Below are 24067 nucleotides of genomic sequence, written 5' to 3'. Positions count from 1 at the left end.
GTGCATATTGGTTTTAGGGAGGAGAAAAAAGAGAGAGTGGCAGATGCTGAAAGAAGGAATCATTAGAGGAAGGAATGACAGTACCTAAGGCACTCAGAAAGCTCTACTTTGTTTTCTTACGAACTTCAATCTTAAAGCCTCTCAACAATAACAAAAATTCTGAAACAGCAAATAAAAAAAATTAATCATCTCTTGCTGGCTTTGTCAGTACTGTCAGTACTGTATTTTTTCAAGGGTAGCTCACTGATTACCCTGCAGTCTTTTTAATTTCCTTGATTTGAACTAGATGGCAAATGAATCTCATAAGGTAAGTTAAGTTTAAACAGCACATCAGCAAGAAAAATATTCACTTGAAATATGAGCAAAACTCTCAAACTGGGACTAAATTAATTTTGAAGCTGTTCTAGCTTTTAAAGGACTACTTTAGACCTTTTCTTAGAGTCTCAAGGGCTCCCTTCCATTTTGGTGTAGGTTTGTTGGGTTTTTTTCACAGGGAATTTACAATTATTCCTACCATTTATGTAATCCAGTAGCACTTCTTAATTAGAAAACCAGACTGGAACTTCCACAGCCTGTCTGAGCTCCTCATCTCAGCTCCTCCACTCTGGCAAAGCCCTGCCTGAGAGATAAAAAAGAAACACATATTGTTTGTTAAGAGCTGTTCATACCAACACTTCCTTCCCCTTGTTACCATGCATTAATCACAAATTAGAAAGAAGTTTAATATTGTTAAGACAGAGAGCTTATACAAAACCAGATGAGAGAAATAAATCAGAGAAGTAACAAAATCTTGGAACATACAGTGCTTTAACAGAGAATTAACTGACTAGAATATAGGTAGGCCACAGATACTTAAGATGCTATAGTAGCAAACAGTGTAAATTTCAAAGTCCTAAACAGTAAATGTTGTGATTAAGCCCAAAACATTTTAAGCTTTCACTTCCTGTGCTCAGGATCTCACTTGGATTTTGCCAGTTGTTGATATGAGGAAGCCAAATGGTCATTTTCTGCTTCACTTTCTGTTCATACCAGGTTCACTTTTTAGCTCTGACACCAAAACCAGACAGGATCAAGTTTAAATAAAAAAAATGCAGTTTCCAGTGGTCTTGTGGGTGTTGTTTCCAACTCACAGGTATCCCCACTCATATCAGAATCTGTAAAAAGCAAAACAGAAACCTGCAGATTAGTCCAAAGATACCTGCCAGTAGTCCTTTAGTCCTGAAAAATAAGACCAAAATAAGATGCTCACATCTATGAAGAATGAAAATCTCTCCTAAAATAAATCCTGAAAGCTGTGGGTTTGGGGTTTTTTTCCTGAGTATTATATCATAAACTGCAACAGACAATTCCACCAGAAGGTCTGAGACACGAGCAAAAGCTGTTTCAACATTGACACTTTCAGCCTCAGCAGAAAAATGATCCTGTCATTTGAAAATGTATTTACCCCTTTTTACCTGCTCTTTCCCATACCAGTTTTCTCCCAGCCTTGCTTGGAAGGGATGCTCTTCCTTATTGAACTTCTCTGCTCTCAAGAAGAGGTGACCAACAGAAACAAAAGTAGCCTGCATAGCTGCCTCTCCACAGCTCTGAGATCCTTGGAACTAGAAGCCCTTCAAAGCTTTCACTGACAGGCAAATTTTTGCACTGGGGCTGATAGCCCTGAACCATAATATTTACATTCTTTCCTTTTTATATTGCTTTTCCTTAGCACTTCCACGAGACACTTGAAAACAGAAGGTGAGACACTGTAAGGAGACAGGAGGTTACCTGGCATTGAAGCACTTGAACAGAATTTTAGGAATCTCTTCTTTCCTAATTCATGTCACTTTTTTCAAGCAAATTCAGCTCTCTGTCCATGTCACTTTCCCAGCCTCTCCTCTTAGTAACTAATCTCTACCCAAGTCTAGTAGAGAAGTAATGAAAAGTTTTTTTTTCAGGCCTTTAATCTCAAAAGGTTTCCTGCAATTGTCAGCTGCTTCACAGGGGGAATCTCCAAGCTTGAACTAGAGAAACTTCCACTTATTATTAATTACACTTTTATTTAAGATTATTTAAGGAGTTTAAAAGAATGGTTTACCACCAGGAAAAGAAATCCTTTCTATGTGATGTATTCTATATAAGTATACATACACAATGGAGACACGTAAATTATAGTTTCCTAACTGAAAGAAGACTTTCTAATGTGCTGGAGACATTAATGATGACATTTATGCTGTTTCCATTAGTTTCACCATAGATACATAAATGCACATATACATGCAGACACATTTTATATATATTTATCAGTGTTGGTTTGTGATCAGGGTTCTGGGTCAGTGAAACATTGTTGCAGCTCACCCGCCCTTCATCTGTACAAGTTTCCCACTGCTTCCCATGCACATTTATTTATTCCAGAAGAGCAGAACACGCCTGTGCTCAGAAGCTTTTCCAAGGGCTTTTGCCAGGCTGGTATAAACAACGCTGAAATCCAAACAGCTCCACTGCACAACATCTCAGGTACTTGGTGGACCCGGTGTGCTGACAGCTAAAACATTGCAGGCAGGGGTGGTGATTGTGCCCGTGGGAGCTCTACGATTTCTGCAGAACCCCATGAACCAGAAGAGGGAGGGTTGCAAAGCTGAAAACACTGAGGACCCGGGGCCATTTAAGCTTCCCCTCGCGGTCACAAAATTAGCAGGTGCTGCCTCGGCGCTGCATGTGGCTCACAACTTGAAAAGAACACTGGGTCACCTCGCAGTGATGTTCTGCATCTGCACAGATTGCTCATGAATTCACACTGTTAGCCAGCAGCCTTGCTGATCTCCCTTACAGGGTCCAGTTATCCTGGGTTTCATGTTCATTTTTATTTCTTACGGTCTTCCCGTTTCTCCCTCCTTAAGTTCGCTCCTTCCTCGCTTCAGTTTGTGACTGAGTTTTTGCTGCTTTTTCTGCTTGAGTCTTTCATGACTGCCAATTGCCCTCTCAATTCAGATTCTTCCTCAAAACCATTAATTTCTCCACCCTTCTCTAATGCTTTCCTTTAAACGTTCCCAATGGCTTGTCTCTTTTAGGCTGCAAATCTTTTCGCTTGGCCTTACACTTGGGAGTGTTTATTTGTACAATATCTGATTCATCTGTAATCCTTTGAAAATTCTTACTAATATTTTAGTAGGTTTTTTTTTTCCCCCCCTCACACTTAGGAAGTGATACAGGGTTTGTCCTTTCTGAAGCCAGAGAGATAAAATGGTCATCCATAACCAGATGTACAAAGCACAGTGGAAAAATTAGGTGGTTTCAGCCAGAAAAGCTAACAATCAAGAACCTTTTGGCAGGTCTGAATTTTAACTTAAAGCTGCAAAATACATCATTTGAGACAGTTTCAAGTCTTGACCAAATCTTTACTGGAAATTACAGTAGCAAAACAAAGCAGAGTCTCCTGAGACACCCTCACATCTCAGCAAACATTGCTAATCGCCTGGCAGCTTTCAAGCATTCATTTCATGTAAGAGGGAATGTTCCAGATGATTCTGGAATTTGATGGAAAAGGTTGTTGAATTCAATAATATTTAAAACCCTGGCAGCATTAGCCAATGTCAGACTTGCTGGGCCCAAAATATGATTTCTCTTAAAATATTATTTCCTTCTTTTAGAGCTTGAGTGCTGCACGACTCCAACTTACACTTGTTCCTTGCAAGACCAACTGGCCAGAAATGTTACAGACAAAACCCAAACAATTCACTGTGGGGCCCCACCATAAACAAAGTCATATATGAATGCTATTTTTATTACAAAAGCTGTAAAGGTTTCCTGGAAGCTCATCTGTGAAGCTGCTGAATACTGCATACCTAACCAAGGTTTCCATGATACAGTCTCCAACTCCATGGACTTTCCAGGAGACAGGCAGATTCTGAATATCCTTCTCCTGTTCCAGTAGAAGTGCTCAGGTTGAGGGAGAGCAACATTAGCCAGAGCCTTATGAGTTCCTGACTATGATCAGGCATTCATTTTTATTTCTGCAGACAGCAGTAGCATCCACACACAGATCTCTTAATTGCTTTTCTGACTTTTCAGTTCTGAGTTTTCACTTGAGAGCCTGGAGAGAACAATATTGCCTTTAATAACTGGAAGATGTGGCTAAGAGAGAGAGATGGTTTTGCACTGTGCAACAAACTAGTTTCTTTCTCTCTCCTCCCCATCTTACATCCTCAGCATGAGGTGTTTCTTCATTTCTTCTCCAATTGTTTTGCAGTCTCTACTGCTGCCAGTCACACTTTCACTTATGGGTCACCAGACTTGAAAAACAGAGGGGGCACACGCAACAGTTGGCATAAAACCAACCAAATAAGTTGATTTTCTTTTTCCAGCTTGTATCAACAATATCTTAATGAATAAATATAGTTGAGGCAATAGAGAACCCAAACACATTGTGGGATAGCTGCAACAATGCCATTTATCTGCTCACCAACAACAGAAAATATTACACTTCTAATAGATTCAGCATGTAATAAATGAAGCCCTGATCCCAACTGGCCTTTGGATGCTGTCATAATCCAAAGTGACACCATATATTTTTGGTTTTAAAATAAGCTTCTGATTCATGCCCCCCCTGTTATTGGCAAGACCACACGAACTTGACAGAAATAAACTCTGTGACCTCCATACCAGCAGGGGATCTGTTTTAGGTTGTGCTCACAGAGCAGAAATGGGAGAAGGGGGAGACAAGAAGCAGCACTTCAGACTTGAGTCTTTCTCCTCCACCCCACCTTAGCGTGTACCTTAGCCTGCTGCAGAGCTGTGTTGCCATCCTCCAGGCTTCCTTCTGGCTAAAGCTGCAGTTTGTTTCAGTGTCATCTCTCAACACATTTCCAAATTGTACAAAACAAACACCATTAGTCTATTATTTCTTACAATCTAAAGCTAAGTGTCAGAGTGCAAGCTACTGTCAAGCAGGAGAGCTCTAAATGTCTTTCTAAACAGAAATTACTTTGTTGAATAGAAAGCATTTCAGAGCCAAGGAATGATCATGTTTATTTTCTTATCTCCTTGATGAAACAGAACTGATTTCTCTTACGTTCAAAGAGATTTTGCTCAGAGAGCTTTTCTTTTTTTTTTTTTTTGAGACTGCAACTCAACATTCCCATTAGATTCTTCTTGCAGTTTAAACTTTTGCCAGCAAAAGACAGAGAAACCTGCAAGGTGTGGTATGATGCACAGCCAGGAGGTCTCTCAAACCATATGTTTCTAATGGTTCTAATGTATGGTGAAATCAATTGAAAAGAACAAAAGCTTCGTGGAGGGAGAAAAGAACTTTATCTAGAAATACAAGAAAATTCAAGTCAAGTGTCATTTTCTGAGACATTTTCTGCTGTATCTGCCAGCAGGTGCTAAACAGAGGAAAGCCTTACCCAGTGATTAGTTCCTCCCCACCAGCACACAGATCCATAGGGTCTGGTCCTCACTCACAAGGTTGGTGAGCAGTTTTTCTAGCAGAAAAATAGAAAAGAATTTGCCTTTAAAAAAAAAATAAATAAGAAAGACAACAAGAAAGACCCTCCCAAAAAAACCTCCCATGTCCTTCAAAACCCTTTAGAAGTCCAGTGTTTTCATATTTCCAGTTGTGGAAGTGTTGAGAATTGCAGGGCAATGGGCAGGTTTGAATTGTGTGCCTGTATGATGTGACACACTGGTTTGTGCAGAGGTGTAGGTTAACTGACAGAGAGGTACAGGATTTGTCATGATGGTATCAGAACATTTTAGGGGGAGTACAACAATCTGAAACTGCTGTGCCTCAGGTACACCAGTTCAAACCAGTAAGAACACCTTTCAGAACAACCATGCATAGAACAAAAAAATCACACTCTGGGTTATTCCATAATGGCCCCAGATGACAAATTTTAGGATCCCACATACAATATCCTACACCAGGCTTTTAGAACAATATCTACATCTGAGCTATTTGCCTGTAGCACTCCCCTGGATGTGGTCCCTTGGCACTGGTGTCCCACCTCTCTGCCAACACAGCCTCCCTGGACCCAGGCAGCTCCTCTGTGTCACTGGATGCCCTTTGCCTGGCTCTGTGCTGGGTCTGCACCTCTCTGCTGCCCAGGGGAAGGTGCACAAATGGCTGTGGCCCTTCCTCTAGGCCATCCTGGATTGAGGACATTGCTCTCATGTGCACCAGAGCAGAAGGACAGTGCCTGGTGATGGCAGAGAGGCACCATTAAAAAAGTGTAGGGAGGAGATAGGTCTGCTGGCTCCCTGTGCTGTGAGCCTCTCCCTGCTGCATCCCTGGAGAAGCCCGGCCCAGTCTCGCCAGGGAAGGGGATGAAAAGGATCTCCAGCTTATTTTGCTACATCACAGCACATTCCTAGGACCCCAGCCCTTAAGGGCTGTACTGAACTTGCTGTGTGTTACACTCATTTGGCTGTCTCATTAAACACTACGTCTGGCAAATTATGCTTGCCTTAGGCCATGTCTACACTGTAAAGCTTTGCCAGGGTTTTGCACACCCAAGGTCAGCTCAGGGCACAGCAAATGCACATCCTGTAGCTGACAGTGTTACAGCAGTGGGTCTCCAGGGACTGATAGCAACACAGCTCATATCAGTGCACCTTCTGCTCTTTAGGAAGGTGAAGTCCCTAGCCCAGCATAAAACCTTCTGACAATACAGGCTGTGCCTCCATAAGGCAGTCTGTCTTGTAGCCACAGCACAATAACTAGTTTTTTGCTGGGTGCCCAAGACCTACTAATTGCAGGTTCTACTTGTACAGTCCCATCTGGCTTCTCTTTGTTCACCTTCTCTTCCTTATACACCATACAGCTCCCCAGTCTTTACTTTGGGTAAGACTCACAGTTGCCTCAGGATGTAACAGAAATTCTCTGTGAATTTTTCATGTTGTGTTTACAAAATACACAGGTTAAAACATGCTTTTGGAGCTCCAGTTTCTTGCAGATATCAACTATATGAAGGCTCTTTTTGTTAAAAATATTATCAACATTTCACAGGGGGGAGACATGTTCAATACCAAGAATGCAAACTGCTGGCAGCCCAGGGAGTCAGTGATAGGCAAAGAGGGCAACACCAGGGCTTTCAGACTGTCACTGACACATCATGACAAACATTCCCAAACATGTTCTGTGCAAAATAAACTGTGCCCTTTCTCCTTAAAATAAACATCCTTGATATACTTACTGAAACCAGGAATGTGCCATTACTAATGATAATATAGTGCAGGAGACAGCTTTTCTTAAGGCTTACCCAAAATATTTTTGCTGCTTCATCAGATGTAATTGTTAGACCTCACCAAACCCCGAGCTGTGGTGCACCTGTTTTCTCTCAGACACATCTTATTTTTCTTCCTTGGAAGTCCCAGCTGGCATCCAGGTTTTCTTAAATTGCTACCAGAGCTAATTGCTACCAGAGCAATGCCCCAGAAGATGGGGAGGTGCTTTCTGTGATGAAAGGTGAACAAATAGGTGGACTCAAGTTGACCAGAATGGCCAACGAGATAGCAAGAGATGGTGCTAACATCAGCACAGGGGGGGAGAAAGGGGAGAGCAGCTGGAGCCAGGCAGGCAACCACAGGAGTTTCAAGGGTTTTTTCCTGGGGCTGCTCAAAGTAGGAAAATTTCAGAGAGGCTCAGGGGAGAAAGGAGTAGCTTGGGGCTGGTAAAAAGCTGGCAAACAGGTGGTTCTGTTGGGAGTCGCTCAGCTATGGAATCACAAACTCAGGGAAAATACCTACTGAAGCCCAGATTTGCTCCACCTGAAGGCACAGAAGGCAGTCTGTTTTCTTCATTTGTTTTTTTATTTTATTTTATTATTTCTTTTGCTTGTTTGGATGCTCTGTGCTATTATTCCCATATTATTTTTGAGAGGTTTCTCATTTCAGTAGATATTTAATTCAGTTTGATGGGATGGCTTCTCAGCCACTGGATACTCAGGCACTGTTTCACCAACAGAGAAATTAATTTTTCACTAACAGAAAAATTAGTCTCACACCAGTAACTCCAGCAAACCCAGCAGCAGAAATAGCAAGTGGCAAAAGCTAAGAATAGACAATGGTTTTGGACTTACATCCACTTTGGGAAGAGAAATGGTATTCAACTTGCCCAGCAAACTCACAACTTGGCAAGTGCTTTGTTGGAACACTTGCAGAGAAATTATTGACCACAACACCTTAAGTCTTGTTAAAAACAGCAGTAACAACAAAAAAACCCCACCAGCAGCACCCTGTGCTAAGGGCTTATACTAAAATAATAATTATCATTTCAAAAATTAAGTAAATCTGGGCAATTTTCTGCACACACAATAGAGAGCCTGCTTCCCTGTGACAATCATCTCAAGATGCTATATCAACATTTTCACACTTTGGCTTCAGTAACCATATCAGGAAATCAAACAAATATTGTCCCATGTGTGCAGTGAACTTCTTTCTTCTTGCAACAAGCAAACAAGAATTATTTTCTTAACAAACACACAGCAGACAAGAGTGCTACTGAGAGAGATCAGAGGTCTAAGAAAGAAAGAAAAACCAAACCAAACCAGCAGTGATACTGATGAAAACAAGGTTGGGGAGATGTAACTGAATGTCTTCTTCCTTCCAGTCACAAGTAGCTGGAATTTAATGCACTGCTGGTGTTGCACAGAGGTGGCCTTGCAAGGTGCTGTGTGCATGGGATCACCTCAACAGCAACTGAGATGAGCACTTCAGGCTGGTAGGGGAACCCTAGGAAATACCTAGAAGTAATAAATGTGGGCAAATAGTTGCAGCAATCAGAGATCTAGAAGCTCAAAATACCCAGTCAAGGCCAGATAGGGCTTCTCTTTAGGGATTCAATCTCAAGAAGAGAACAGTTCTGATTGAGAAAACTCCCAGACTAATAAATATCAAGACTTGGTATTTTTCAGCAAATGCAGTGCTTGGGGGATTTCAGGGAGTATCACTATAAAGCCTGTACTGCAGGGGATGCTCCCTGTCTGCAAACTTACAAAGTACATTAAAGCATAACATGTATTCTAAGGGACAAAATTTGATGAAAGCCTCAGTCCCACCACACTAAACACAAGTAAACATGCAGTAACCATTTAAAGATTTAAAATGAGATTCAGGGAAATGCTCATCCTCTGCTTTCATTTTCAGGAAAGGCAAAGGAAAAAAAAAAAAATCTTCAGGGGAATTAAGGGGGAGGGGGCAGTTCTTCCCTAGACATTCAAATATATCTCCCAGGCAGCACAAAAAAAATGTTGGTATTCTGTACCACCCAGTGCCTGCCCACTTCTCTGCTTGATTACCCCGATAAATCAGCAAACCTGTTGGTTACAGGCTCTCCTTCCATTACAGCTGTTGCTCTGGTTAACATCTTCTGAATCATCCAATTCATCAGGATCACATCCATGGGGTTTTAATCCTTTGATTTTTTAACTGACTTTGTTCTGAATTTTTCGCTTCATCCCCTTACTGACAGAGGAACTGGATAAAGATAAATAAGTCAGAGTAGCATTGTTTTCCTCCCCTGCTTTTTATTTTGCAAGGGGAAGAGGGAGGGGGGCAGAGGGTAGCTCTCCATTTCACAGTTCTTTAGTGGTATCACTCAGCATTGATGGTGCAGCCTGAAATTTGAAGAGTCTGAAACCCAGTGCTGAACTTCTGAAATACAGTTATCCCTATTGTGTTCTCCCAGTCATAAAAATTCCATCTTTGAAAAATGTATATTAAAGAGACAGATAGCTTGGTGGCTCATTCCAAGCCCTCCATCACCACGATGCCTTTCAGTACTAATTTCTGTGAAAGGAACAAAACTGGGAATTGAGTTACAACTGAAGTGTAACTGCTACATAAATTATAGAGAGTGTCAAAGCTGGAAAGGGAAATGGGGAACATGGTAGGTCAAATGCTTGCTAATGGGCTAGTGAGTCATTCACCTGCTCAAATCAAAATCAGACCTGGAAGGACAAGAGAGAACAAAAAAAGGCCAAGCCATTGAGTCAGGTTAATTTGCTGCATTACTGGCAAGGGAAGAATATGAGGAGACCAGATTGCTTTCAGAACACAACCCCTGGGACTTCAGCAGCAAGGCCACCTCCTCCTCCTCCTCAGGGAGGGCTGAAGCAAACAAATGCTAATTCCTTGCTGAAGCAACTTCACATCATCCTCTGCCTGCCCAGTGCCCAGTGTAGGGGAATCCTGGTCTCTCAGCAGCATCATGATGAAATAAATCATAACACAGCCTGGAACTAGAGGGAAGATACCAATCTCCTAAGGTTTTAGCTGATTCTTGCAAAATAGCACATACAAAAATATGAGAAAAGAGGAATGACAACTAAACCTCAGATTGTTCCATGATTTTACCATTGACCTGGCACTCTTTGTTTTCAACATCAGACATGAGCCCTACAGAGATTCCTCTGAGACTGAGTTGTTCCAATTCTTAGCTACTTGCAGGACAGAGGATTTCAAAACCAAATACAGAATACTCATATAACCAAAAAAATGAAATTTGACAGAGAAGGAACATCTCTAATATTTTACATACCTCATGTTGGATAAGACTCACACCAGTGATCATAAATTCTTTAAGAAAAAACATCACAACTTTCCTATTCTATTGTCCTCACTTGCTCTTTTCCATCTATTTTTCTTTCTTTCAATAATGGCAAAACCTTATGGCATTACAAGAAATAATTTTATTGACCAGTACAATAGATTCAAGGTCTGAATCCAAGGTTACCAGTTGTACCAAAGTACCTGTCTAGCCATATTATGTCAGAAGGAAAAAGTCTTTAACTATTGAGTTCCTATAAGTATGATCAAGGATTTTGCTTATTAAATTCCCAAGAGCCACTAGGAAAAGAAAAGTCTGTGGTGCCAACAAAAGTACAATTTCTGGCCTCTTATATTTAAGGTAGAGAAAGGCAAACAGAACAGGAATAAAAAAAGAAAATAATAAAGCACATACAGAAGCCTTCCTTGAAAAATCTGGTGTTTGCTGTAGAAAGATTGAAATAGCTGCTTTTGACTGAATATATCTGGTGCATTAAACACTCATAGGAAGTATTTTGCTCTAAAGGCTCACAGTGAGTTCCTGCACTGGTTGAACACAATCCTCCAAGAAGCTGAAGTCAGTGGAACTGCTCAAGAAAGACACTGAAAAGTTTTGTGGAAAGCACCTGTATTCCACAAATGACAGGATGGGAATTATCTCCTTGAACAAATTAAATCAGTCAGCTTCTGAGTTAAAACTAATGTCATTAGGGTAATATGTGAGAGAGTAATGCATAAAAGCAGCAACACACACCCTCTACCCATAGTACTTTCATTTAATCTTGTAGTTTTCCAAGAAAACACAGAGTATAGTGCAAATGCTGCTGCTTGATGAGCCTGTTATTCACAGAGCATTGGATCAACCTGTACAATGGATAAACTCAGGCAACAAAACAGGTGACTGAAATATTTTCAAGCACAGCTTTGGTTAAGTAACCTACATCCCAGCAGCACTGAGGACCCAGAGCTTTTACTGCCTTAAATAATGAAGATTGACTAATTGAAGGTAAATAAAAAGCAACATTCCCACTCTCAATCTCCAAGTGGCTGACTGAGAAGACTCTATTGGTCTCAAGACAAGAGAGGGTGCCCTCTCTTTGTCAGAAAATGCCACCTGCTTGGAGAAAATTCACTCAAACAGAAAGATTCAAAAGTAGCAGCACTGTGTACCACCTCCAGCTGAGGAGGACAAACCTAGGCCAGGGCCAAATGGAATCTGTAAGAAGAAGCAAGACCTACACCAAGGGAGACAAAAATGTGGCAGATAGAAAGGTAACATAAATAACCCAGCAGGAACATTTCTCAGGCTGTGATGAAGCTTGGGCTGAGAAACAGAAGTGGCATTGCTCAGAAAACAGGTTGGAAAAGATGACACTGTTTTTAGAATTGCTTGTTGAAAAGAAAGAAAATAAAATTTAAAAAAAAAGTCAAATAGCAACACATCCCTGAATTCCCAGCTTCAAAAATAGAAACTGGACTTGGTAAAGGTCACTATTATTCCTAATAAAACAGGAAAGACTTTTTGCTTTTATGTCTATAATTAGGCTTCAATGGAAAGTTACATTGTAAGCTCAAGAAAATTGCCAAATTTCAATATAATTTGAAGAATAGAACAATCTTTATTCAAGCCTGCTCTGGACACGTGTTATATTTTAACAAGTACTTTGCACTGGAAAAGTTCACAGTCACGGCAAAGTTTTAGTACTTTGGAACCAGCTATTTCAAAATATGCAGAGAAACAGATCACTGGAAAAGAGACATCTAAAGTTTTACCTTGAAGTTGCTGCCTACCTCCATGCCCCTCACCTGGGGGACTGCTTATTTTGCAGTCCTCCATGAAAGCCACTGGCTCATGGAGGCCTCAGTGGATGCTGGGTCCTCATCACATCATCATCATAACTTTGTACACTTGGCAGTCTCTCTTCCAAGGAAGTCAGAACACACTTAGCTCAGATATTGAATTTCCTTCCACCTCTCCAGAGTATGGTCTTTCCAACCCAGGGTTAAGCTTGTTTGCAATTCATGGGGAAAGGGAATGCTGCTATTGCTGTTGTCTGCACTCTGCATGGCTTGTGAACAAAGAACTCTGGTTTCTAGGGCTCTTGCAACTCTTTAAACAGTCACTCCCTAAACGAAAATTTCCTGAAATCTGACCCTCAGATCTGAACCTCTTGAAAACTGGGGGATGAACAGTCTGGATTTAAATCCTCTAAACCAAGTATCATGCTGCCTTGGTTTGAATTTACCCAGATCTTGATTCAGAGGAAACTCAGATCCGATTCTAGCAATGCCAAAACAGAGTCTTAACAAATCTCAACCCTACCTGACAGGACCAGCCATCAAGGAGAAAAGTTACTCCTGCAAGATTTCTGCCATCTTCTAACCAAATCTTCAAAGATCCAAGAAAAGAATTCAGCAGCCAATAATCTCAGCCTCAGCCAGATCAGCATGGACACACAGCCCCAAGCTTAAACATCACCTCTTCAGGAACCCTGCAGCCCCACAGCACAGAGAGCTGGACACTCCTGCAATCAACAGAGCCATAAGCACTTCATTAAAATCTGCTGTATCTATCTTCCCCCTTGCTTGAGCATAGTAGCAATGTTGACATGTACTTTAGTGCTATGTACTACTACAGGCATTCCATAAACACCTAATACTGCTCAAAAGACCTTTATGAAAGTTTAAATATAGCTCCCATTCTCTGCTACTTTTCCACCAGGCAAAGAGACTCTCTCCAGAGGCAGTTTGGATTTTCCAGACAGTCGGGGTCTACACTGGGCTACAGACAAGAAACTGAACTTTGGGAGCTCTGCAGCAGTCCCTGCAGTCATCATAAAACAGCTTTGATGGGATCAAAAGGAAGCTGTATTAGATGGGACTCATGGGAAGTTACATCAGACCTGTATTCACTCAGAGAAGGTCAGCAAGTCAGAGGGTTCAGAAACAGTATGCAAAACATGGCACACATTGCAGGGTGTGGATAAAGAGGAAGGATCTTTCATAAGAAAGAAAAATAATTGACATGGCATATTTCATCTGACTACAATTTTTTCCCTATTTCCTGGAGAAACCCAAGCACAGAGGGAGATAACAATTTGCACACATTCGTGGACAGCAAGTGTATTGGAACACATATCTTGGTTTGCAGGACACATCCCCTCTCCCTTCCTCAGTGGGCTGTTTCTCCATGGACTGGAAATGGAAGCACTGGAGACTCTATGCTGCTAAGTCTCCTGCTTTCCCTCTTAGTGTGTTTATGTTTTTACCCAATTCCTTGAAAACTGAAGTGTTTCTAACTGCTGTCTTTTAACTCACAATTCTGCAGGGTTCCAACTAGCTGCAAATATATTTACAGCCTGGAGTTTATTGGTTGGTCAGAGATAGACAGGAGATTGTGGTGTGGAAGGAGCAGGGCTCCTGGCTGGCTTCCCAAGGAAGAGGTGGATCCTCCATTCTGGCACACCCAACACCTGTTGAGGGACACTGATCTCATAGGGTAACCTCCTGACACTCCCTGAGGAGATGGCCTTACAGATTTGAAAGCACTAGCAAGTCCAACATCTATTTCAACTTCTTGGCAGAAAATCAGTACTAAAAAGTGGAAGGTGCTGCACCTGGATTGGGGCAACCACTGATATCAACAGAGACTGGGGGATGAAGGGACTGAGAGCAGCCCTGCAGACAGGGACTTGGAGATATTGGTGACTGAAAAGCTGGACATGAGCCTGCAACATGACCTTGCAGCCCAGAAAGTCAACTGGGCTGCATCAAAAGCAGCATGACCAGGTCAAGGGAGGAGATCTTGCCACTCTGCTCTACTCTACTTCTACTCTACTTCTACTCTACTTCTACTCTACTTCTACTCTACTTCTACTCTACTTCTACTCTACTTCTACTCTACTTCTACTCTACTCCCCTCCGCTCCACTCCGCTCCACTCCGCTCCGATAGGACCCCACCTGGAGTACTGAGTCCAGCTCTGAAATCCTCAGCACAGAAAGGACATGAAGCTGTGGGAGCAAGTCCAGAGGAGGCCACAAAAATGATCAGGGGGCTGGAATACCTTTCCTGTGAAGAAAAGGTGAGACAGTTGGGGTTGTTCAGCCTGGAGAAGAGCAGGTTCTGAGGGGATCTTATTGCAGCCTTAAAGGGGAGCTATAAGAAAGATGGGGCAAACTTTTTAGAAGCACCTGTTGCTATAGGACAAAGGCTGATGGTTTTAAACTAAAAAGAGGATAGATTTAGACTGGATAAAAGGAAGAATTTTCTTTAAATGAGGGTGGTGAAACATTGGCCCAGGTTGCCCAGAGAGGGGGTAGAAGCCTTATCCCTGAAACATTAAACTTCAACTAGATCAGGTTGCTCAGAGCCCTGTCTAATCTGAAGATGCATTGCCCTGGGGGTTGGACTAGATGACCTTTAAAGGTCCCTTCCCACCCAAACTATTCTATGATTCAATGAAAAAAAAAGGAAACAAACAAATAAATAAATAAATAAATAAATAAATAAATAAACAAACAACTAAAAAACCCAACAGCAAAGCCTAAACAAGATGTGGCAGATTGCAGGTAACAACACCAACTGTGTTTGACAATGGCATTGAGAGCAGAATATGCTTTCTTATTTCTAGCAAGGTCTCTCTTTTGCCAGTTTTTCTGGTTGCAAGATGAGATTTTTGAACAGTTTCAACACCCACCAGGGTTCTAGTCTGGCTGAAAACTTGATCAAGACTAACTGGAATAATGAAGGAGCTAAGCATGTTTTGACAGCACAGCAGAAGCCACCCAGCAGTCCTTTCTGAAGGCAGTGCAGTCCCCTGCTCATACCCAACTGCCAGGAGTGGATTCTGAGGGAAAATTCTCCACTGAGCAGTCAGAGAAGAATGGGACTCATGAGTCTTACAGGTCCCTTCAGCCTCAGGCCAACACCCTCTGGTTGATCTGGAGAAACCAAGCTCAGCATCCCTGTCCTTTCAACTCTTTCACCTTCCCAGTGAAAATTCCAATAAATGGGCTCATTGTGGTACTGTTTGTAAACAACAATAACAGAAATCATTCAAGAATTTCTGTTTGTCAACCAGAAAACCAGTTCTTTTCCTGCCAATTACCAGAACACAGAAAGGTGTTTTTTTCAGCCAAGAGGTTCATGAGGGTGAAGATTCCTGCTGTTCCTTAATAACCTCACCAGAGTTTGAAGGTCTTCTTCCTTTCTTATCTCAAGATCTTTAAAATCCTCCACAATGGATACAAGCTTGAACTGTCATGCCACTAGGAAAGCAAAGCTCAGGTTTAGAGAGACCTATTTAAAATCAGAGATGAATGCACCAGAAATTCTATTCTGCTGTTGAAAGGCACACTGACCTTGAGGCTTGCAATAATGTCCAGAATTAGCTTGTCAGCAGCCCAGAGATCCAATCTCACTTCTCATGGAACTGTTCCCAGAGCAGGTAGATAATGCCCAATCTTCAAAGTAACTATGTCTCAAGTTTATCAAACAAGCAGAAAAAAAAAGAAAGACATACCAAAGGATCTATTCACTAAACAGTGGCTTACATGAATCAGCCAAGCATGTGAAGATCTATTTTTCTTGCTTGGGTGACAGAAATGTTGCACTACAAAGGGCAAGAATACAACTTGCAAGTAGAGAGGTGTATTCAGCATGGACAGAATGAATTATTTCAATCCAATCACAAATCTACTTTGAACATCAGAGTTTTGAATTCGATTCAAGTACTAAGTTCAGATTTGATTAGCAGAAATCAAAAAAAGGAAAACCAGAAAAAAAAAACAAGAAAAAACCCAAAACCTGGAGCGTAGGCTTGACCTACATGAAACAGGCATCAGGCCCTGTAGTGTTTTGAGCCTGTAAAAACAACACAAAAACCTCTAAAAGTTTGTCTGCACTTCAGCTGAAGCATGAATGTATTTGGAGCACAGACTGAGTAACAGCCACCACCTCAAGCAGGGGTGGCCAGGCCATCCCTGACATGAAATCAGAAGCTGTATTCCTGAAACAAGCACTGAGGACAAACCCTGACTCCTACCAAAACCTTTCTGTCCACAAAGCAATGGATCTCCCAGATCTGTGTGTGATTTTGTGCAGACTGCTGATGAGTTGTCCACACAGGATTCTTTTGTTGCTAACTCTTTAGCAAAAGCTTCTGTGTTCTGTTCCAAGAAAGATGAATTTATGCCTCAGTCCTCATAGCTTTTCCTACATAAGTTTTATTCCCTGGTGCCACTCTAGATCACCACACAGGCTGTGTCACTGGACACAGTTTTCAAATAACTTTTAAAGTCTTCATGGTGAATATTACAATCCTCACAAAATTTTGTTCATCTCAAAGCACCATTCAAGATAGTTTTCAGCCCTTGGTCCCACTCCTAGCCTTATCAGTCTGCCAGTCCTGGAGGCTCCTGCCTCTTCTCTTCCCCTTCTTAGCTGTCCAGCAGGTACAGGGGCTTGGAGAAGATCAGCTCCTTGTCCCACAGCTGGGACAGAAGCAGCAGCTCTTTGCAAGCAGATGGAGATGCTGCAAATAAATCCCCCTTAAGGCTGCATGGCCAAACTCATAACACAAGCACACAGGGGCAAAAAAAGACCAGAGCCCTCCCTCTCCTTCCTAAGGTCATAAAGAAAATCTTAGATGAATACTTCTGGCCCCAGCAACTCTTGGTTTTGTTTGGTTTGAGACTTGCCCAGTGCTTTGACAGTGTCTGATCCAAATCCTTCTGCACTTTTAGGTTTAGGGAACAGAAGAGATTATGGGGTAACAATGTAGAGACATTTGTGGTTTAATGGGTCCTTGGCATGTCTAACTCATTTTGGTGGCAAGTTAGCTAGGAGGAAATAAACAATAAAAGAAAGCTAGAAATCTGTGAAGGTGTGATGGGAACATGCTATAACATTTTAGTTAACAAAGGTAATGGAAAAGGTAAAAGGCACATAAAGTAACTGGTGCTCTAAGCCAGAAATTGAAGCCTTTAAATCATTATGGGGTTGTACAGACAGAAGTTTCAGTGCTGGGAGAAATGCACTACAAATTTTCCCAAACCCTATTGTTTCAAAACCAGAATTAGAATGTATTTACAGGCACACATTTCACATTGTAAAGGGACTAAAAGTTAAGTTAGGATGATAACAACCTGGAATAGCTCTGTTAATCTCAAGTGGTGCAGCAGAAGGCCAAATGATGACCTCCCATTTCAGGGCCAAATCTTGTTAGTGAGAGTTACCTCTGTCCAGTCTCAAAGATGGCTCCATTTCAGTCCTGAACCTTAAAACATTATCCTAGTTCAGTCCAGATCTCAACACGTTGTGCTTGATAACCAGAAAGTACCAATACTCAGATAGAAATTACCACATGCAAAGTAACAAAACTCTGTGTGATGCCCATCAGGTGGATGATGCTTACCCAGATATGCTGGCAGTGTGAAAACCAAGGCACAGAAAGCAGACAAAGGTGACCAGAGAGAGAAGCTGATGTTATTTTAACCTGCTGCAGCTTGTTGTTTCCAAGTGTGGCCAAATATGTGACTTTAAACAAGGTTTCTGAACAAGAGGATTGGTGGTTTAGGAAAGTAAATTGAAAAAGGGGATTTGCATTAAGATAGGAATGGGAGGACAACAGCCTGTAACACAGAATTAGTAATTCTGTGTTAATTATTGTTAATTTTAGGTACACTGAAGTTCAGGGCACAAGCAAGTTTATGGAAAAGGTACCGTTGAAATTCTCAAATCAATCATTCAATAAATAAAAACAATGAGAAAACTTCAGAGGCAGTCATGCTTTTATCCAGTCCTGAATTTTTTTACTCAAATGCATTGGCCAAATTCTGCAAAACATCTTTATGGCCATCTCTTCAAATTACAGAACCCTATGTCAGCTGCAGCAATTGGAATTGCAACTGAGAATAGAGCTGTTTTAAGGCCAGCCAAGTTGATATTTCATGTAATCTTTCACAGTGATGAGATCATATTCTACTACCAAGCTAACACTGTAATCAAGATAAGTCCTTGTTTTAGAGGGGCCATGACTGACACATTCCTTCTTTCTGCCTTAAAGGCACAATTCTGCTTCTACAACAATCAAGTCTCCCCTGTTTTTCTATCATTTCTTTATATTTCAGAAAAAGAAATACATATTTTGCCACTGAATTTAAAAATAGAGCTAATTTAAGGAATAAAATATCCTTGAAATCCCCAGTTGGATTTTAACTTGTGCAAATTTAGGTAATTTCCACTGTGGCCCACACTCTGCTTCACTCTGTGCATGTTACTGCCTCAATCTACAGAAAAGGCTTTTGAAGTGCTACCTTACTGCCTTCCAGATAAGGTTCTTCTCCTGTAACTTCTGAAGAATTTGCACTGAAGGTCTTTGCACCTTGTTTGCCAGTGTTCCAGCCAGGTTCACCCAAGCACATTTAGTCCTCACTCTGCAAGAAAAGGCAAATGTGTTTGTAATTACCAGAGTCCTTAGTTTACTGTACATAAATCAGGAAAAGGGAAAGATACTGTTAAATGAAGACAGCTATCAAAGGAATTATTTTGCTTCCAATTAGGGTCCTAAGGAAAAAGCCTTTTCAATCACTGGTTTCCGTTGGGTCTAACTAGATGCTCTCATTTGTTTTGCAGGGGTCCAAAGATTAGCCCTTCATTAGGGTAGAGTTTAAGTGAAGTGGCTAATTTAAAACTCATTCCCCTACTCCATAGATTCTTGTCTTCCTTTTAACTGAGATGATTTGCTGGTGGGTCATTTATCTTCTCTGACAGAAGCTGCTGTTTAGCTTCTGATTTCTTTGTAAAGTGTGCACACGCTCAAAACCAAACGATTTCAAGAAAATTTTGTGGCAAGGAAGCAAGAGAAAATGGCAGCTTCATAATGGTGTTGATGTTTCTAAGACATTGTCCTGCCACAGTAATTAGCTGGCTATATTCTGTTACAAACTCTTCCTTCGTTTTACTTTTTTGCCCTGTCTGTTTTATGTTTCAGACATAACACTTATACCTCAGCCATCACTCAGATCAAACAGGCAGAGTCAGTATTTCACAAGGTAGACAGACTTCCAAAAAGCTCTTAAGAAGCACTCTGGAAACTCACACAGGTAGACTTGACACACAGCAAAACTTTCCTTTTAAAAAAAAGTATTAAATGAAAGCATTGCTAAAAGTACCCTTTTTAATGATAAGTAGAAAACAGCAACTCTCACCCTTTGTGAGCCTCAGTGTAATCTTTTCTTACTTACTTATTTTCAGAAGGCTTCAACAGGGAAGAAAGCAACTTCCACACTCCTACAGGAAGGAGGAGACATACCGCCCTGCCCTAATTAAATTCTACCAGAAGAATTACTTCCACCCTCTGAGACTTGTCCCACTAATTCACTTCCTGGCTCAAATGGGTAAAACCTGGGTGCTTTGGTAAACCCCTCCTTCATTAAGGCTACAGGGGTGGTGGCAGTCTGCAGGCAGTTATAAGAAAGATCTTTCTTCAGGATGTAAAATTCTGGGGCATCATTTTAAATTCTTGGGCATCCTTCTAGGTCAGCCATGCTGTTACCCACTGCATTAATGAACACAGCCAGTGCTGTTCACCTACACCACACAGCCTGGCTCTTAGTAGCAAACAACCACACGTTGCCTCTCTTCTCTATGACAGTGAGCAGGTCTCTCTTCCTCCAAGGAAAGCTGAGTAGAAACTTGCTGATGTTGTTCTGCAGCCCCCTGCTCTTTGATTAAACCCCCATTTGTTGTGTTCTTTTGCCACCCCTTTTCTCAAGGCTGCATCTATCACACAGCTGTTCCACATTGAGTTGGGGAATTCACGTGGAGACTCAGGAAAGCAATAGCTTGGCAATTCCAGCCCTGCAAAGGCCAAGCTGAAATGCATTTGTGCAGCACCTGCTGAGGGGACCTTTTACTGCTTTCATAATATGGAACAGGAGTTTGGCCCCAAGGGGAGGATCTCACTATACACATGCAAAACCCCAAGTTCTGCCTCATTATAGTTGCTCGCCGACCAATTAACTGGCTTCCTGTGAGAGCTGGGGGGAAGGCATTTGGTTCATTGAGATACTCAGGCTCTACACTTTGTGAGGGTTTTTTTCAGCTTTAAGGGCTATGTCTGTCCCTAGCCATTCAAAATGCTTCTTCTAGGCCAGATGCTGCACAAAGCATCGTGACCTGCTTTTCAGAGATGGGTAAACTGAGGCAGAGGACAGGACATCTCCCCACACACTGCAGTGGGGAGGCCTAACCCAGCCCCAGTTCTCCAGACTCAAGGCAGGGTGTGCAATCTGCCTCCAGACAGCTTCTCTGACTGCCCAGGTATCAGATAACTATTTGTACGTGGTTTTAATAAGGAGTGTCAGAAATACTCATTCCTGGAAATGTTCTGTGCTTGAGAATGTGCCTGGGATGTCCAGTCCTCTGTGAGTTCAATCTAGGTCATTTAAAATGTCTTTCTGCTACATGATTCAGAGTCATCCCTTGGCAATACCACCTGCAACAATAAGCTACTCCATTTGTAATGACTGTAAGAGTGGGGAAAAACAAACCCCAACGTTAACAAATATAAAAATGCCTGAAATAAAAGTTCTCCTCTAAATAAGCTGTGTAATGCTTGCTGACTATTTAATAGAAGCAGCATCTATGATGTAGCACACACCTACAAAGTGTTAAACTGTGCTACTGTAGTAAAACTGTCAGCCTTGGTTATTTAGAAGGTGTCTACCTGTAAGCTTTGCTTTCATTCACTGCTGTTATTAGTACATCCCACATGTCTGATCAGGCTGGCCAGTGCTCCACTCTCTTCGTATTACACTTGGCCCCTGCTCCTGATTTATCAGCCACAGAGACAAAAGTTTGGCTTACCCTTTCTGAGCAACAAAGACTTATTCTTGATGGCTTCAGTCAAATAGAACTCATGTACACGTTTCCCCACAAATCCTTGCTAATGCCATAAACACACATCAGTGTAGCAGCCAAGACAATGACTCCTTGGTGTGATAAAAGATGGGTATCACGCAAGTGTTGCAGTTGATTTTAACATAAAATTGAGTTGACATTGCATGAGCTGGATTTTCCAAGCTCACATACTGCTTCCTGCCCACTACTTCAACTTTTTTTTTCAGCTCTGTCTGCAGGCCCCATCTGCAACTCCCATTTGAACTCAAGTCTAGCCCATATTCATTCCAGGAATACTATCTAGGCAATCTCTACACCGGAGTGAAACAATTTATACTGCCTTAACACTGTGACAGAAAGAACATTTATGCAGTCTTTGGGTTTCAATTAAACATTAACATGCATGAAGCAGGATGGGTGACATCCTGAGCTTTTTGTCCCTGGTGGACATGGGGACTAAAATACTTTAATGGAATTACCCCAGAATCTGTCCTTTCACAAACACTCCAGTCACTTTAAGTTTAAGGGGAGCTTTGCCTGATTCAGAAGATTTCAGTGAGAGGGTTCTTTTAAACCAAAACACACTTTAAAATAAATACAGTCTGGATTATCTTTGATGTGAATGTATAGCTAAGATTTGCATTGCTTACCAGGTTAATTAGACTAGCCAAATTTTTTAATACCATTTTGCATGCCTCAGAGAGACAGAAAGATAAAGATTTACTTTTCTATGAATGGGCCCATTACTAACTGTGAAAATGCTTGCTGCTATCTAGAGCAAAGCTCTTTGTGGTCTAGCTGTATTTGTTCTGCATAATGAAGAGAATGCCAGTGGTTTCCATCTACATACAGCTCTTCACTCAGGGCACTTTACAGACACGGCTGACTACCTTCAGTAGTTAAAAATGGAGTTACCAGAGGCAAAGAAGATTTAGTGGTCAAAACCCAAGTCTGTGCCAGAGTCAAGAATAGAACTTTGAGCTTCTAAACTCTTCCCAAAGGCCTGGTTTAACCACTACACAGCAGTGTGCTAGCAGGGTGCAACCACAGGTCGAGCTCTGCGCCAAAGGGAGAGGCTGCCTATGGCAGCTCCACTGTCAAGCACGTGTACGTGCACATTTCCTTCCCATCCCCCAAACCTTTACACAGGGCTCTCTTTTTTTTATTATTTTTAATGTGGCACAAGAGAATAAATGCCTGAGACATTATCTGTCCATTCCAAGAGTTCAGAGAATGCGTATGACATCATGGGCATGACTCCCCCACTAATCACATTATATGCTGTTTAACTTAACACTGCTAAGCTTTGTCTGATAACATTGTAAATACCATTTTATTGTAAATTAGATTATACAAACCTCCTCAGAGTTTAGGTCAGTTCTTGTGTGAGGTCCTTGTTCCCCTTCCTCTCTACTACCCCAAATTGAACCTTTTTGGAGCCTAAACCAGGGCATTTCTACAGAAGTAAGCACAAGAAGAGAAGGTGGCTAAGCCTGCCTTTTCTGAGTCATTACCTGTTTCTAAGTCAGCTCTGCAGTCTGCAGCAAGTGGATGGAAGACTCCCTACATCTGTTCTTTTTCTCTTTCTTCCCTTGGAATAAAATCAATAGATTTTGCCTTTTTTTCATGAAGCTGGCTGGATTTCTTCACAAATCTTCCTGTGAGGTAGCATATATACTTGAGACCTATCATTTCTCTCTCTATCAAGCCTAAGCTGAGTTATTCCAGTTGGTAGCCACCATGTTCTTACCCTAGCCTTAAGGTTTCTGGTTTGTTTACAAAGAAAGCTGCACAAGTATTATGTGCCTTCCATTTTTGCATTTAATTCTGTTTTCTCTAGTGAAAGACCCAGACCCAGACTACATGAAACCGTAGCCCCAGTGTCAGCAAAATCTTCAAAGCAATTGGCACACTGATGCTTCCCAGTTTCTGAGAAGGATATTGTAATTTTTCACATTTTGACACGTTTATTGCTAAGGGGGGTATCTGAGAAGTTCCTAATCTTTTAGAAAAACTCAGCCACAGGATTGCCCAACATTTTTAGACTACTGCATGAGAAGATGCTCCTCATTTTTCTTCCCTAATTTTATCACTGCCATAAATATCCCATGCTACTAAAGCAGAGGTTTAGGAATCCAGGCTTCTGAGGTCTCATCTCAGCTATGCTCAGCTCTGTGTTCCTGTCCTCACTACATTTAACACAGGCTCTTAGTGTCAACCTGAACTCTGCTTCCCATCCATAGGCAAAGCTCCTGGACTGCTGGTGCCTCAGACAGAGCTGTACCACCCAGAACCACAACTGCCAGCTCTCAACACCAAAAAAGGCTTTGATTTTTGATGTTGGAACCAGTTCTCAGGAAGGATGCAGACCAAGCCTTTGTGCCTTCCACACCTTCCATACTTAGGACAGTGAAATACTATCACAATTAACTGAGAAAGAAAACCTAAGTGAGGCTCATCCTTCCTCAGCACAAAGCACCATGTGACAGGGTTGTCTTACACTTACAGGACCCCCTAACATGACAGGCTTTGCAACCAGCTCACTCCTCACTTGTTGCTCAGGGCCCTACACAACATCCTTAGGGCAACCTTCCTGCAGGAGATGGCATTAAGGAATGCTGGCAGCTCACAAAGGGAAT

General features: G+C 41.7%; 2 long non-coding RNA genes across 3 annotated transcripts in view; both read right to left on the bottom strand.

Moving 5' to 3' along the window:
• The window catches only part of LOC139802461 (uncharacterized), a 128443-nt gene extending 127302 nt beyond the window's left edge, over positions 1 to 1141 (bottom strand). For both annotated transcript variants that reach the window (XR_011728630.1, XR_011728631.1), the window contains exons 1-2: positions 962 to 1141; positions 515 to 619 (exon numbers count right to left, since the gene is read on the bottom strand). This is a non-coding gene — a long non-coding RNA (uncharacterized lncRNA). The remainder of the gene's footprint in view (positions 1 to 514; positions 620 to 961) is intronic.
• Positions 1142 to 5349: 4208 nt separating this feature from the next.
• Positions 5350 to 24067, bottom strand: part of LOC139802447 (uncharacterized) — a 26052-nt gene continuing 7334 nt past the window's right edge. The window contains exons 4-5 of the long non-coding RNA XR_011728621.1: positions 18842 to 18961; positions 5350 to 5462 (exon numbers count right to left, since the gene is read on the bottom strand). This is a non-coding gene — a long non-coding RNA (uncharacterized lncRNA). The remainder of the gene's footprint in view (positions 5463 to 18841; positions 18962 to 24067) is intronic.

Source organism: Heliangelus exortis, chromosome 14 (genome assembly GCF_036169615.1).
Source record: "Heliangelus exortis chromosome 14, bHelExo1.hap1, whole genome shotgun sequence".
NCBI classification, from domain to species: domain Eukaryota; kingdom Metazoa; phylum Chordata; class Aves; order Apodiformes; family Trochilidae; genus Heliangelus; species Heliangelus exortis.
Note: the sequence above shows the minus strand (reverse complement) of the source record. Positions and strands in the feature narration are given on the sequence as shown.